This window comes from Balearica regulorum, chromosome 20 (assembly GCF_011004875.1).
Source record: "Balearica regulorum gibbericeps isolate bBalReg1 chromosome 20, bBalReg1.pri, whole genome shotgun sequence".
NCBI lineage: Eukaryota > Metazoa > Chordata > Aves > Gruiformes > Gruidae > Balearica > Balearica regulorum.
The window spans coordinates 12,167,154-12,179,787 of record NC_046203.1 but is presented as its reverse complement, the minus strand read 5'-3'; the positions used below and the strand labels follow the sequence as shown (position 1 = coordinate 12,179,787).

At 45.0% G+C, this 12,634-nt stretch overlaps 1 protein-coding gene across 17 annotated transcripts in view; it reads right to left on the bottom strand.

The window, feature by feature from the left end:
* The window catches only part of EXD3 (exonuclease 3'-5' domain containing 3), a 299,324-nt gene that overhangs the window by 241,402 nt on the left and 45,288 nt on the right, over nucleotides 1-12,634 (bottom strand). The window lies entirely within an intron of this gene.

Genomic DNA, 12,634 nt, shown 5'->3' with positions numbered 1-12,634 from the left:
CACTTCCCTACTGACAGATGCGCGAGCAAACTCCCAGCCAAAACAGATACAACTTTAAGAATCGTGGCATTTACAAGGGGAGGGAGGAAAGTTTGTCTTTGGCAAAACCACTTTTTTTTTTTTTTTAAAGAGTTGAAGCTTTCCTTCTCCTAAAGGAAGAGCTTGAATAGCTCTAGCTAAAGACACAACACAAAACACATACGCCTTTACAGGATGGATGAGTAATTTCAGCAAACCAGTAAATTTTCTCTATCTTGACCTGCTTCCCTTGCTAATCTCCATTTCTGTTCACCCAAAGGAGCTTAAAACTCTGCTGTGTTGATTTCTCCTTGATTACTTTCACTCCAGACCATGTCTAAACGCTACTAGAATCAAAGTAGAATAATCCAAGGATTTCGTCTCAAATCAACATTTCCTCTGTTCACCCTGTTTGGGTGTTAGCAAATCCCTCAGATCCCAACTGTCTGCAGCTCCTCATCTCCCATCCTCGACTGGAGTCATACCAGGCTGCCCACACCGGAGCAGAACCAGCAGCTCTGCAGCTTCCATGGGTTTCAGGCAACGCTCAAGTTTATGTGCCGGCTCTTCTTCTGTCTCCCAAAGGCACTGCTGTTACACCTTGTCAGCATTTTCAGAATTCAGGAGTCCCACAAGCTATTGGCATTTTAATTTCCAGGTTATCTTATCAGGCTTGACCTGGATTTTCTCACCTGAGATCTGATACACCTTGTCAACAACAAGAAACTACCTGTTTCAGTAAGTTTTGCCTCTTATTTCTGATTGTCTTTTACCCATATCACTACCTATGGGTTCTCCCATCTCCTTCAGGGAATACCCTCCTTGTTAAATGCTGTGACAGAGGGCAGCAAGGAGGGATGACATGGAGGATGGAGGAATCAGAGATCAACTGCCAACATCTGTAATGACTGAAAAGCTGGAGGAGATGTTGGCATTGCTGGGGCTGAAGATCCTGACAACTATTGGAAATGTAAATTAAAGGCTTGAGACTTTGACCAGTAGATCTCTTTATAATACAAGATCAAGTCTTACAATGCACTAGTGGCTTTGCTTGCCCACTCTCTAAGACCTCTGTCCTGAACAGCTTAACCTCCTGGCACCTAAGGGACTGACACCCCCACACCAATCTGTCAGGGTAAGGGTTCTCACTGCTTCTTTCTGAACAAGTTTCATTTTCACTGTCATCACCAGATGACATCAAGGTGAATTAAGGCTGCTCATCAAAGTCAATTAAGTCTTTGTCAAGCTTTTGGAGCATGAAGCCAATAACTCCATCACGATCTCCTTGTAGGCTTCCTCATGCTTGTACACACAGCACGAGAATCCTGGAGTGCAGGGATAATGTCAAATCCACAAAGTCAGAACAAAACTGAGTCACATTATACACCACACACTGTGTGCTGAATTTTGATCTCTTCCCAAGCCGTATCAGTATTATCTACACCATGCCTGATAATAAATTGCTTTCAAAACTCCTTCGGGGAGAGCTCTTCCTCACCCTTTATCTCCTGAATAAGCTTAGAGGAGGTCTTCCTCAGAAAGCAGGCTTTGAGTGCAGTGATTAAGCCACCAGTGGGATTTACAAGGTCACCTTTGGTGGCATGAATGGCTTTCACGTGGGACATCAGTTTGTAATCAAGTTTGTGGGAGATGATATTGTCCAAACCAAGGAGAGTTTTGACGCCGGTGTTCTGTTCTCCTCGCAGCGCTCCTGGAAGACTGGCACCAAGAAATCGCTCCTGAAACTCCCGGGTAGTGAGCCAGGTTTTTCCATTTGTCTGGAAGATGAGTCTTCAATAACCTTCTCATTGCCCTTTGGTTCTTATTATGATAAAAAGCAAGGGCTTTACCTTCCAGCCTCCTCCTGCATCACCACCCAACAAATGGGTCAGATCGTCTCGGGGGAACAGAGAACCCAAGTTCAAAGGCACAGATTAATTTTCAGAAGTGTTTCGAGCAGTGCTGCGCACAATCACTGTGAAACTGTCTGCTCGGATCAGGAGATCTCAATAGTCACAGAAGTCTCTACCATTATCTTCAGAAGAAGTTGAGAAAAATGCTGTATTAGCCAGCTTTTGGACTGCTAGGCATCCATAAACAATATTATTAACCTGAAAGGCATGTGTTTTTCTCAGTATGATTTATTAGTGATAGTTGCAATAATCATGGTCTAATTTTTCAGAAAGTACTACAGTTTATGCATAGTTTTAACCACCTTTTCAAAGACCTTTAAGTAATGATGAATGAATCAACCCATAAAATAATGCAAATGTTAGAACCAACATACTATTCTCCTTTAGACATGGGCAGGAATATCTGATTTATGTCTGCCAAATGATTTGGCATCTGAACAACTGGCAACAAATTCAAAGTGAAACAGCAAAGCTGTGGGCAACCGCTGGAAAGATCGCGATTCTTTCTCTTTTCATTTCAACATGAAATGCTGTGTCTGCTCTGGGATGTTATAACCTAATTCACTTGTTCACAATGCAGCAAGTTAGCTACATCAAGGTTGCGTGCATCTGCACTGCTTCGCCACAATGCCATCAACTACCTCTCTTACTAAGCCTTATGTACGCACAAGTCCGCACTTGATCAAAGTAACCGCTGGAGAGAGATCTCACCCTGCAGTGCTCTCCCCTCTCTGGTTTGCAGACGCTTACCAGAAATTGCAAGTTCTGAAAAGCAAACTGAAAGGGAACCATGACTTTGCCTTCGGTGTCACGAATTCAGCCAGCATCACAGCCATACTGCCAGCAGGCATCGCGGAGGCGATGCTGTGGGATACCTGCTTATGGTGGTCAGCAAAAAGATGAGGATGCTGCACGCTCTTATCAAAGCCAGCAGAACTGATGCATGTCTCGGCTGCAGAGAGATCAGCTCTTCAAGTTCCTTCTTAAACCCCAAAGAGGCTGCATGCTGTACGGGACCAGCATTGTGCATCACCCAGAGGACGCACGACAACAGAAGTGCTGGGTGCATTGGCCGGCAGTCCCAGCAGAAGGGTGCTCTGCTGCATCTGCTTGCCTCTCCACTGTTGGCATTCCATCTCTTCCTATGGCCACACACTTTCTTGGAAGTTTTTAAAACTGTTTTAACAGTTGGTAAGAATGGTCCTAAATATCATCCCTTCCTCCATTTCTGTGCCTCAATGGCGCTCCTCACTGGGAAGCTAGGCAGTGATATTATTTAACTGTTTATCCTGGCTTTACTTTCCCCACGTGCTGTCTTAAGAAAGGTGCCCAGCAGTCAGCATGCGTTAGCTCAGAGAAAAAGTACCCTCACCCCCTTTGTCAGTGGAAGACATCTCAGCCTCCCGGCAGACAGTAACTCCAGGACTGTGACAGGTCAGGTTGTACAGGAAATAAATGAGGGCAGATATACATAACCCCACTGCTGCCACCATCGCAGCCACAGGTCTGCAGCCGCGATACTTGAATCCAAACTGAGACAACGACCCAGGAACCGAAACGGCTCACTCCAGCTTTGAGTGCTGCTGTTACAGTGCTACGGGAAGCTAGAAATGCATGCGAGTATTTACTGTTCATGTTCGTTACCTGAGCAGCAGAGCGATGTCTCTTTTATCTAGTTTCCAAGCAGTAGGTGCAGCACAGAGCAAGGCAGAAAGCCGTAAGTTCTCCCTGCAGGGTTTCAGCGAGGCGAGACCACAGAAAACAGGCAAGGGTCTTGCTAAACAAGAAAGGTGCTAGCTGAAAAGACAAGCAACGCTGCTGCTTGTAGCTGTCCCATGTGTTCCTTGTCTTTTTTGAGGCACCTTTGGATTCAGTGATGAACCGACTGCAGAAATGCAGTCCAGTTTCTTAAGGCTGTGTATACCTGTGGGCTGTTGCAGTCCTCAGGGACTTCTATCAGGCTAACGATATAAGGTACAGGAAAGTTGTTATTTAAACTCATTATGAGAGAGGAGATTTCTCACAGCCTGATGGCGGTTAAGGAAAACATTATTTCGTTAAAACCCAAGAAACTCTACAACAGAACAGGGCATTGCTACAATGGGCAGAGGGACTGCCCAAGGTGCAGCGCTTCAAAACACATCCCTGTGACTCTTAAAAGAAAAAAAGACCTGGGAAGTGGGATTTTCCAACCCCAACAAGGATGACATGCTGCAAACTGAGGAAGCCACTAACTTTGTTCACGTAGAGGGCTGGATGGACACAATGCACTGTAGGAAGAACTGCAACGGTCCTCCCTCCAGGCAGGTAAGCCTGATGGCACAAACGCTCCTTGCCGTGCCCCTCTGCTTCTCCAAATCGCTGTGCCCCTCTGCTTCTCCAAAGCCTTCTGGGACACAGAAAGGAAACCTGAGGCGACTTGCTGAAAATGGAAAATTGCAACCTCCTAAAAATTATTAATCATTTCAAATGCTGAAACAATATCCTTTGTCAGAGAGGTGGGTGGTAAAGCTGGCACAGCTCCTACCGAAAAGAAACTTCATCTTCACTGGTACGAACGCATGAAGTGGCATCCTGTGCCGATGAGACACTCGACCTGGAATTCCTTCAGGGTACTTTGGCCACCTCCTTTAGCCTGAGAGTTTGTGGAAAACAGGAAGACAGAAACAGCCTGGGCCAACAGCGTCCTGACCCAGAGACACCATTCAGTGCAGCAGGAGGAGGAAAGCTCTTCATTGACGGTAACTGAAGGCTGCTTGCTATTTATTGGGAGGAAAAACATCTTTTAGAACACTGTGCATCCCTCTAGGAAGCTATAAGGGAAATTTAGGAAGTGAGGCACTAACACAGGACTCCACAAACTTCCGTGAGACCTGCAAGCAGCAGGCGTCAGATGTAAATGCTTCGCTGTCCTGCAAGTGCCCTGCGTCACACAGCATCGACCACGCTCTGGTGGATAAAGGAGAATGAGGAGAAAGAGGCCCCGAGAGGCACAGTGTCTGTGTCCAGATAAGATCTTTGAAGCACCGGGCTGCAGCTACGTTTGCACATTTTAATTAATCTTAAGAAAGGCAGTAACAGCTCATTTTCTTGCAAATTGGGGCAAACTCGCAGCCCAGCCATTTTAAGAAAGAAACGCTAAGAAAATAAACACCAGTATCTGGGACAGAGACATTTCTGACCTATGTTTAAATCAGCGTTTGCACCTTTATCACCGTTTCCCCCGCCGCCTGGGATGCTGAACGCATTGTCTTCCCCTGCCCGGAGGAGGAAGGACGCTGACGCATGGCACAGCCTACCCACTTTGTCACACTCAGCAAACAAAGAGGAAGCTTGCAAAGGCAAGATCAATAACTGGAAGACACAGCGGCAGTTTGTCCCCAACGCTGGACAGTCAAACCTGATGCACGATCCCCCCGTGAATTTAAAACGCTCGATACATACCATCTCTGGCTGCGATTAAACGTCTAGTGACACACACTCTCTGATAGATTAGAAGTATTTGTTCTGTGGTCACAAAACACTACAAAGAATGAAAAGCCTCCGAGAACAAAATAACAGGAGGTTTGAAACTTAAAAACAATACTAGACACTAGGAAATAAGTGGCTTCAAAGGGTTGGCTTAAGAGTGCAACACAGCAACAGAACAATTTTAGGTAGCTTCCACATAAAAAAAAAGTTGTATTTGCTACAATATTATCTCTTATTACTCAGAATGTGTTGTGTGTAATTATTTATCAGTATTAGTTTACAAAGTCAGATGCCAATTTAAAAACAAGCAAACCCTTGCAAGTGCAGCAGGATGTTAAATGTGTAACCTTTCATCGCTAAGATGGAACACTTTACAAAGCGTTGAATATTGATTTTATTTCTCTGTACTGCTTGGTTTGGAGAAGATATACAGACTAGAATTGATGGCAACACCGGCACTTCAATGTACTGCTTGAATTCACTCTCTATTCATTATTTCTGTATTTCAAATTGGATTTTATGGTCAAATTCAGAAGCAAGGCGAAGCCAGTGTAATACTGTACTTATGGCCACTGCAACATGCATTTTGAATTCCTCTTTTTCACACTCACTTACCTACGTATAATTAATAATCTCTTTACACAGATTCTCATTCTGGTCCAGTGCAGAGTCTGTGGGAGGGAATTTAACCTAGCAACACTTGTCACAGATTAAAAATAAGAAAAAAGGACCAAGGGAGAAGCTATAAAGATTAGAGGACTGAGGATATCAGAATACATATATAAAAAAATAAGCCTTTCCAAGTATAATTTGCATCGCTTCACTCTTTCTGAATGCTCAGAACTAGTTTGCAGGCAGCTAAATGATAATTCTGTTTCTCAGATAACAGAAACCCAATTTAATATGCTCAAAGTAACCAGCTCTGAGACTTGGAACAGAGCTCTGGAGACCTCCTCAGGAAAAAGGAAAAGCACAGTCCTAGCGCGGAGGACGTGCCTGCTGTACTAAAAGGCAGATGCCTTCAGAGCACTGTATGTTTAGTCATCTCTTTATCAAACCCTTAACTAATTAAACAATCCTCTTGTCAAAGAGGACAGTCATTGTTTGTGTGACCGATGCCCTGTAAACATAATGGGATAATCTGCCTTTCTCCTTTTTTTCTCCCTCAATTCTTCTAAACAGCTGGGGGATGCGCTGCCCGCTCTCCAGGAAGCCTCCGCTCATCTGTCATTCTTCTCCACTCGCAGCGCTCCGCTGCTGCACGCAGCATCAGAAGCCAAGCCTAAGACAATAACGCCTCAGATACACCAACAATCAATCTGATACCGTGCCATTAAAGAGTCCCCAGGCCTCTGAAGGGCTGAGCAGACAATTAGGAGGGAAAAAAAAGCCATTCCTGGAGAGAACTGACAATTAAAACTATATTGATCTACAAACGGCAAAAGATGCTAACAGGAAAGCATTTCCAGTACCCTCTTTTGACTCCAGTACCGGGGAGGAAAGAGCTTGCAGATGATAAAGCTTTGATCAGATGGCATGGGGCTTGCTCTTGCATCTGCAGTTACAGCAGCAAAAGCTCTTAATCAACCGTTAAAGACCCAGAAAGTCACACTTTCAAAGAGGATCTCCAGCCCCAGGAACCCAAGGGAACAGCTCATCCCAGAGTAACTCAGTGCGTGGACATGCCACGATTAACAGAAATTAGAGAGGGCAACTGTTTTCTCATGTGAAATGAGGACAGCATTTCTGCAGGTTGCAAAATCCAAGGTTTGCCAGTATGTCCTCTCACTGTATTCCTGACAGTGTCTCCCCCTCCACAGACTTCGACAAAAGCACTCTGGTCACCCCCATCACCCCATGGACATCATCATGACGAAAGCCATTAGCTGTCCTTCATGAATATACCACCACCAGCAATCTAGACTTATTTTCTATAGGAAATTCAGACTACCCAGTATTTGAAATTTTGAATTCAAATCCAGTGGCCTGAAACCAAAATGAGTCACTTTTAAAACACGCAGATTTTGCAGCGCTGCCGTTTCCAGGAGAGAAGCGGAGAGCAGGCTGTGCGGGCAGCCCCAGCTCCCGCCCCAGGTGTCTCTGCCCCAGCCCCGGGGACGCGGGCTGGGACAGTCTGCTGCCCTGCTCCAGGTACTCCGGCGGCAATGGCCACGCGTGGCCTCGCTGACCGTAACTGGTGATAACCACAGCTTCATCAGATATTAGGGGATACATATGTATTTGCTGGTTTGACTGAGGAGGAAATGTGGTATTTCTGTATGAAAGGGGAGGAGGAGGAGGAGGAGGAGGAAGGGGCCAGTGGGAAGGGAAGGCTGAATACTACCCAAATGTGAAAACCCTTCAGTGCTCATCAAAAGAAAGCTTGAGGCCCTCTGCAGACTAATCCATCATTGGTTGTATTGTCAGAAATACCAGATTACCAAAATCTTCACTCACCACCCAGGCAGGACCTGACGGTTTCACGCAGAGAATGGCGGAGGGCGAAGGGCTTAGCACAGGCAGGACAGCTCTTCTCCTGAGCAACTCTCCTCCACCACAGCCCAGCTTGGAGGAGAAGACCCCTCCCCTGCTCCTCCACAAAACACTCCAACACCCACTTCAGGCAGTGATTCAACGCCTACTGAGAGCCCTGCTCCTGACTAAGGCGGAGAGGGAAACAACCTCCCTCCATCACAGGTCCTGACTCTGACTGAGCAGGAGTGCGAGGAACCTGGGGAGGAATTCGGATGTCCATCTGCCCGAAGTGGCTCAGCCCTACCTTCAACCAGTTGTCAGCTGGACAACTGGAGACACCGCAGCCATGTGTCCCGTGCTCTGGACAGAACAAAACCCGGGAGACAGCATGGACAATGCAAACTCTGTCTCTTTCTGCACCTCATCTACACCACAGCAGGGAAAAAAATGCCAGGCGGCTCTATTTTTAACCTCCCACCAAGGGCGACTTTACAGACCCATGCTCAAATCTGAACAAGTTCTTCATCTCAATCCAAGTTAAACTCAGCAAGTGGAAAGAAGACATCCCAAATGGACTGTATCAAAGCCAAAATGATGTTATCCTAGCCATATTGCAAAAATTTCCATATCTGTAACAAAACAACCAGCAATATTGGCCTTAAGTCTCTTTTTCTTGCTCTCTCCTTTTTCTGTTTTTTTCCTTCCCTGGTGTTCCCTCCCCGCCTCATCACCGCAGCCAAGTTTTAAACAATATACATGAAAATAGCAGCTTTCAATCTGTTCCTGGAGTAGCCAAGTTAATGAGGCCACATGGCATCCCAGGGCACTCCGGAGGGAAGGGTTCAAAATGCTTGTTAGTGCAGCCTGCGCTGCTCTAAAAAATGTAAAACATTTCAAACTGGACAGCATTTCAGTTTCTTTTTCCCCGGCTCTCCAAGTAAAACAGCATTCATATTTCCAAACACATATTGTGGAAAGAATGGAGCACTTCTGGAAAAAGTGAAAGACCGGTTTGCCTTTCTAAATTTAAAGACTTATAAATCAATGCAAATCTTTAAAAAAAAAAAAAAAAAAAAGGAGAACGCTTCTGCAAGTTATACCACAGCAATCAAACAGTTGTTGTAGAAACAAGTACCTGTTTTTCCTGATCTACATTTTCAGGTTGGCAGGAAATCAAAGTTCATGTCAATTTACAGCGGATTTTGAACAGACTTGCATGCGCCCTCCAATCTCAGCTATTAAATCTGTTTGGGCCCAGCAAGTTCATTTTCTATATGAGAGAAGGTACCACTTTTTAAAATTACACACGCTCAGTATTAAATAAATGCAAGCAGGTTGTCTTTTTGTTGTAATACTAAAAGGGGGAATTGATTTTCCGTAGAATTTGGTTCAACTAGAGACATTTTCCTCTCCTTGAACTGCTACATATACATTATCTACTATATTTATAATAAAAGCCATGTGGTTAAGCAGACACAACCACAAAAAGCAAACGAGTCTAGTTTTGTCCTAAAGGCCTTAATCTGAAAAGGCTCCCCGGGGTAACAGCAGCCTGCGTGGGTCTTCTGTTGATATAAACAAACAGCAACCAACAAACAGGCAGTTTCTCGGCTAAGGACAAGTACTCCCAGACCTACAGACAAGTAGGCCATAGTTACAGCAGCATCAGAGCAGAACGCTTTCATCTGCTTCACTCCTCACCCCATCACAAAGCCATCAGCTTCCTCGCCGACTTGGGTTTTTTTCTGTTTGGAGTTGTGTTTTACCTGTGGGAGAATGCAGCCCATTCCTGGATTTGGAATTTCGGCAGGGGAAATTCCCAGTAATGGAGAAGGCTGCCACGGCTGCAGGGACAGGAGGGCGGCTCTGCAGAGCCACCGGCCAGCACAGCCCTGCCAGACCCGCGCGGGACCCCCGGGCTGTGCCTGCCCGCAGAAGGGCATCCCGGGACCCAACTGCTTTGTGGGCACCAGCAGTGCTGCACCCAGCACCCAGAGCTCCCCAGCCCCGAGCACGGAGGAGCAGAGCGGGGCCAGCGCTCTGCCAGGGGCTCACCTCGCCTCGGGCGCAGCATCAGCCCGGCCGGACTCTTCTGGCTCCCGGGACGGCAGCGCCGAGACGTGCTGGCGCATAGCCACGGTGGAAGCAGTGTCCGACAGAACAGGGACCGTGGCCCTGGCTCCCCGTGGTGGGATGGTGGCTGTTCCACTTACAGACCTGAGCCGGCACGGCACTGCACAGGTCAATAATGACATCAAAGCAAGGCGGTCTTTCAATCTATGACATTAGTAATAGTGATTTGACTAGTGAATTTTATTAGGGCCTGACGCAATAGGACAATGGGTAATGATTTAAACTAAAAGAAGGTAGATTCAGACCAGATACATAAGGAAGAAATTTTTTATGATGAGGGTGGTGAAACAAGTTGCCCAGAGAGGTGGTAGCCGCCCCATCCCTGGAAACATTCAAGGCCAGGCTGGATGGGGCTCTGAGCAATCCCGTCTAGGTGAAGATGTCCTGGCTCATTGCAGGGGCTTGGACTAGATGGTCCTCAAAGGTCCCTTCCCACCCTAACCAGTCCAGGGTTCTACGACTGTATCACCCAGCTTTCTCCCTGTTACGTGCTCCTCACTCTGCCTTATTCTTATTACTGTACTCACAGTAAATGAGATTGTGCTGACGGAGCCCAGATTGCACCCCACTCCTCTCCATTGGGATTTGCACCTCTGCAGTAGAAATGTCCTTTGATCCGAGAAGAAACAGACACTAAGAGCCACAACGGTGTGACAGGACGGAGAAGAGCTTATGTTCATGAGGACTCAGCTAGAGAGCACAGCACCACAGCCAGCCTTGGAAATAAACCCAATTCTTCTATTACAGCGGGAGATTTTTTTCCCCCAAGACCACTAAAGCTACTATGCGGAAGGAAGTGCACCTCCCCATCTTGACCTCTGCAAGTTTTATTAGCTGCTCAAATCGTGAGCCATCACACTCTGCTTTTGCAACTATCTGGTTTAACATAAGCTTGCAAAAACTGTGTGTGAAGGAAACACATTTTAAGTTTCCTTTATTTTCATGCCCGTTTTCAGATCTCTGTAGTTTCACAATGTCCATATTTCACTAAAATTAAAATCGCTGCGTTGCAAAACACATCCAAGACAAAAAGTTTCAATTAAGCCTTTTTTTTTTAAAAAAAAAACCATGGTTTTCACAATCATGGGAGAAATTCTTTTAAAAATCGTCTTCTTCAGGCCAAGTTAAAAGAGCTCGAATACACTGTGTATGCAAACCCCCGCGAATACACTGGTGAGCAGACTTCCTACCTATTCACATCCCCGTGAATCAGAAATTACTTTCAAATGCGTACGTTAACAGATGTATTTTTCCCGTGCTAGCTGTACTAACCAGACCAAGCCTAAAAAGCTCACAGTACCCTGCTGAATTCCAATCACAGACCCACATAAAGCGCACGGAGCCAGACATCCATTAGCAGGAATCTGAACAGCACTGCGTTTGGGGAACTGCTGTTTTCGCTTATGTTTTTTGATTTATACCTCATAACTGCAAAACTAATGAGATTCTAATGAAAAGTGGGACATTATTCATTTGTTTTTCCCCCAGGAGGTTTGGTTTATTTTCAACAAGCATGCTACTGATTAAAACAAGAGGTGATGGTTTTAAGAAGCTGGAACATAAACCTGTTCCCAAATGTGTGTAGTCTAAAATGACACACTGGTTTCTGTTGTTTAGTTTCGCTGCCTCTAAGTTGTTTTGTTCAAATATATAATTTATTTTTTTTTACTGGTCACTACTACATAAACAATAATCTGTGTATCGATTAACTACACTGATATCTTTACTTAAAAAAAGGCAACCTCTGGTTATTTTGCTTCTTCCCTGCCCCGAACAAATGACTCAAAAACCCTGCATGGATGTAAAACATAGAAACTGTTTGCAACTGTTTTTTAAAGACTGACTGGCACTTACAATTGAGAAACTAAAGTCAGGTGCACAAATAATTAAAAATATCTATATAGTCGTCCTTACTGAAAAAGCTAGAAGTCCAACCTCGTATATTAGACACTTTTAAAAGTGGCCCCACTAAACAACAGCATTAGATTCAGTGACCACTTTGAAAATAATTTTATTAATAATACACAGGTCCGTAGCATGATGGTTAAGCTTCACATCTATTAACTTTCCAGAATAATCATTACTCAGCAAAATACTTGGCATTTTCTAATCCCAAGTGTATCTCCATAATTTATATACAACCAAGAGTGCTGTTCCGTGCTGCCTTTCATATTCAGTACAGCGCTGATAGCGCAGTGCTCCTGAAATGTACTGTGCTACATCTAGACAGACTCTGATCTGAAACTCAATCCCTCAATACAACAGGGTCACTGAGAACTGAAACACTAGACCAGAGCTTTTAAATAGGCATTTAAATTAGGAAATTACTTCTATAAACATAAAGCATTTGAACTGTCCATTTGTTTTGGATAACGCAGTAGGACCGGCAATTGCTAAAGTCATGGACTCCAAATTGGCAGCATTTGCTTTCCAACATTACATCAAAATCCTGACTCCACCGCGCAGGAATTTAACTCCTCCAGATACAAACCAGAAATGTACCGACTACGAATTACGGAGCGACAATTTTAATACTTTATTCATTAAAGTGCATCCAGTTACTGCCACACGGCTAGACTGCACAATCCAAATGTAAAAGATTTTGATTGCAGAGGGCAGCTTCT